The following is a 4314-nucleotide window of genomic DNA, read 5'->3' as shown; positions in this document are numbered from 1 at the left end:
CACCCTGTGTTCTATACCAATATCCTATCTAACAACAACAAAAAAAACTAAACAAAAATCCCCACCCTGCCAAGAGCTTCCCGTGCAGTAAGGTCAGGGTTGCCAATGGAGTAAGTGCTGCCAAGGAGTGAGGCTTCAGCTCCCAGACCTTTGGGGTCTCAGGTTGTCCATCATCTTAGTTACTTTTCTCTCACTGCTGAGACAAGGCACCCAGCGTCCAAAGTTAAAGGGTGAGTTGGCTGGCTCCAAGGCAGGGTGGCTTGTGGAATGCGTAAAAGCAACCAGGGGGAGCACCCGGGGACAAGCCTCTTTCTGACCCTACGCTGTATGCAGGCTACCTGCCCTAGGGCGGTGTAGCACTTACACCCTCAACCCCAGCATTGGACCATGAATCAATCACAAACTCTAGAGTCAGCCGCCTCTGAAAAGCCTCCCTCTCCATGACTGCATGAGGCTTTCGGGGGACATCCACACACAACACATAAGGTGGATGTGTTAGTTGATACATTGTGTCAAGTTGGCTGAGTCAGCTCCGGCAGATCTCAGCATGGGGGCCTCGCCCTGCAGGTGGGCAGGGCCCAAGAATTGAGAAGGGCAGGAAGCCGCCCTTCCTGGTTTCCTGCCGTCCGCCCCCCTTCCGTGGAGAAGTCCCAGTCTTTGGAGGAACTTGATCTTGGCAGCTGAGCCAGTTTTCGCAGTCAGCGCAGAAGGAAGACAGAGGCTTGATGAACGCCGCAGCTGCTGCTCCTCCTCTGCTCTTCATTGTTTTCTGTCAATGAACTGCTGTTATTTGCCTTGGAGCCAGCGGAATATGGACTGAACCCTCCAGTTACTGTGAGCTAAATAAACCTTTCTTTCCTTCATTTTGAGTGTTGGGTATTTGTCCCAGCAATGAGTAAAAAGTAACTAAGACAGGGCCGGGGAAATGGCTCAGTAGAATAAGCGCTTGACTGGCAATCACAAGGATCTGAGTTCAATCACCGGTTCTGCAAAAAAAAAAAAAGGAACTAAGACAGTGGATGAAGGTTGTGGGTCTTTATTCCTTACGTCCTCCTGGGATGGAGACCGCAGCTCTGAGCAGGACTTAAGGGCTCCAGGGAATTCCACATTTACTTGAGAGTCTGTCCAAGGCCTAGGCCCCTTGTCTGGAGTTGGGCTGGGGACTCACAGTAAGTGAACTCCTGCGAGTCACTGGTCCCTACTGAGTCCTGTAATGGTAGGTGAAGCTGGAAAGCCTCAAAGGATAAGATAAGGTCAGAGCCAAGGACAGCTGGCTCCAACCATAACTAGATAGACATTAACCTCACGCATCTCACTCCTGTGTGGATTAAGTTAATGCCTTACTTGGAGAAGTCCTTGAGCGGTTCTTGCCCTTCTTGAGTATACCCCTCTCTTGTTATGATAACTAAATAAATACAGGCCACCCAGAGAAGGTCTTGTCCCTGAGGGAATCTTGTTCTATGAGAGGACTTTGATCCTCCTGGAGTGCTAAAATCATTGCATTTGTCTCTTATCTAGCCTTCCACAGTCCACTGGCTTGGGAGACTGCAGACTTGACCAGTTCACAATAACTAAGGGATACTCTTCCCTGATACTCCTGACCACCCCAGGACGACAGTATTCTCAGAGTGGTCACGCTCAGTACGTTTCCTGAGGTCACAGAGCTGACGACCTGTTCACCAGCCAGGGCATCTGTTCCCTGAGCATTGGTGCCAGCCCAGCGCTTTGTATACCTGATCCTGTTGGAAGCTCCCAGCTTGCAATATCCTCTTATTATTCCCATTTCACAGAGGAGCAGACTGAGCTTAGGAGAGGTGAAGTCACTCACCAGCGTCATGATTTCATCATGACCTGCTTAACTTGCCTGCTGAACTCCAAGCAGGGGTTGAAGAAAAGCCAGCCACCCTAGAGCCAGGCCTCTGGGGTCTCAAGTCCTAGGACCTCTCTAGGCACTTGCAGTTTTCCCAACTGCAAAGGGGAGCTGGATAATAACACCTACTTTCCATGGTAGAGGGGAGGATTCCCTGAGATAATTGTGCCTTGACCAGAGAAAGTACCCAGTTAACATTAGCTCCAGAGGGGCTGGAGAGATGGCTCAGTGGTCTAAAGCACCTACTTGAAACAAGCTTGGCAAAGCACAGGGACCGCGGTTCGATCCCCAGCACCACATGCCAGCCAGCCCCGCCCCCTGGTGGGCTGAGCTGGCCACACACACACACAATAAATAAATGTAATAAATAAAAATAAATAAATATTTAAAAAAAAAACATTAGCTCCAGAGTGGTCCCTGTATTTTTGACCCACCATGTAGAGACACTCAAGAAAGAGAACTTCAGACCTGCTTCAGAAAGTGGCAAAGCAATGGGAGAAATGTGCTTAAATGGGAGGGGCTTGAGCGACACCAAGGGCAAGGGATCTTTTGCTGTAATTAACTGTTTTTTCTTTTAAAACACACTGGCTTGGGTCACCCCTTGTCTGTGGTCTTCTGCCATGCTCATGTAGGCTGTCAGTCCAGGGCCCTGACATGGCCACCACCCTTTCTTGTCCATACCATCCAAACACCCTTGGCCCTGACCCTGAGCCCAGTCTTCTACTAACTTTTTGTCTGTATGGCAAACATTCAGAAGCCATCTCCAGTGGCCTTGAAGTCGCTTCCCTTTGCTCTAGGAGAGAGGGCCAATTCTCAGCCTTTCGATCTGACCAGGCCCTGCCATGCCCCAAGGGCATGTTTCCTGCCAGCCTTTCTCGCCAGGCTTTGGCCCTTGCTTGTCCCCTCCCCCACTGGGTCCCTTACTCCCACTGGCCCATTTTGGGTCAATCTTCAGGTGCCCCTGCTACAGGGCGCTCCCTTTCCCCGGCCTCCCCAAACATGTGCAGGGGCTGACAGGCTGGCTCTCAAACCTCTCAAGGCGCTCTCTCTCTCTCTCTCTCTCTCTCTCTCTTCTATTTTCTCAAAGCTTTTACATCTTCCTCACAGGCCCGGGAGCTCCAGGAACCTGTAGGAGGTTCTGTGATGATCGAGGTGGCAAGAGGGAGGAGTCAAGTCACCTCTGTCACGTGAGTGAATGAATGAACCAGTGAGGTCTGCCCCATTTCCTGGTCCTGCTCTGCCCACCTCTCTAGTGGCTGGACACACTGTATGTCCCGTCAGCACAGGCCTGCACCTTCAGGGCTTGGTGCAGCCCTTCCTCTGGCCAGGGAGAGCCATGCAGCATCCCCTCAACTCAGGGTTACACTCTGGGCCAAGAGCTCAGGTTCCAGCCACTTGTGCATAGGATCCCTGGTCCCTTGCTGCAGTGGATTAACTAACAGTCAACTTGGAAAGCCCAGCTGAACTGAGCCAGTGTGGCGCTGGGCGTGGAAGGCCTACCTGAGGATTGTTGGCAACAGCTTAAAAGCAGAAGTAGAGGGGAAGATGGAGTCCTGCTGATGCTCCTGGAGAAGCGTGTCACACAGATTTTCCTGATACGAGCTCAGCTGTTAGCGTCCACCGAGGAGCTTGGGTCCTCACTGTTGCTCAGGATGGCTGTGGTTGCCTGATGGGGAGCTCTGCTCCTCACCTTGAGTGTCGCTTGCTGGCTCCCGTGCAGACCCCGCGGTCTGCTGGCACAGATCCTCCATCCCGCTGGCAGACTTTCTAGCTTCCACTACTGACCTTTCACCCTTCGCAGTGCAGATCGTTGGTACAGACTTGCCTGAGACGATGTCGTGGGCTCTAGGCCTCCTGCTAGACCTGCGCAGGCCACTGCTGTGGGATCCAGCGCTGTGTGATTCCCGATAGATCTCAGGATCTCAGAAGTTCAGGGAAAACAGAGAAGAGGATGTTCACCGGGAGGCAAGCTGCCGGGACAGAACAATCCCATTTGTTTTCTCAGAACTGTCTTAAGAGACTAGAGGAGGAAACCTTGTGTACTTTAAAGTTGTAGGATAACTGCAATATGTGACTAATCAGGATCTTGTGGTTTAGAGGGCTTCTTGTACATTGTCCTTTGTCAATGACTGGCACTGTCTAAGCTTCTCAGTAAATATGCTGTGTGTGCTCAGTTCGGGGCTCAGACAAGCACCTGAGACCCCGGTGGCCACTGCATCCAGCCTGCTGACATTCCTCTTGCAGCTCCAATTGATCCGCAACAATCCAGGCCCTCAGCTGGATTTTTGGGATCTCGAGTGCACGGACGGATCTTTTACACTCTTTTGCATTTGACTTTTTGGGTGAGTATTATAAAATAATCCTATAAATGATGCGGCCTGTGGTAAATCTATTCCCTTGGAAACCCTGACTGCAGCACTTGCCCAGCAGGCTTTCTACTAGTC

This window comes from Octodon degus, unplaced genomic scaffold (genome assembly GCF_000260255.1).
Source record: "Octodon degus isolate 3935 unplaced genomic scaffold, OctDeg1.0 scaffold00113, whole genome shotgun sequence".
Taxonomy (NCBI): Eukaryota; Metazoa; Chordata; class Mammalia; order Rodentia; family Octodontidae; genus Octodon; species Octodon degus.
Note: the sequence above shows the minus strand (reverse complement) of the source record.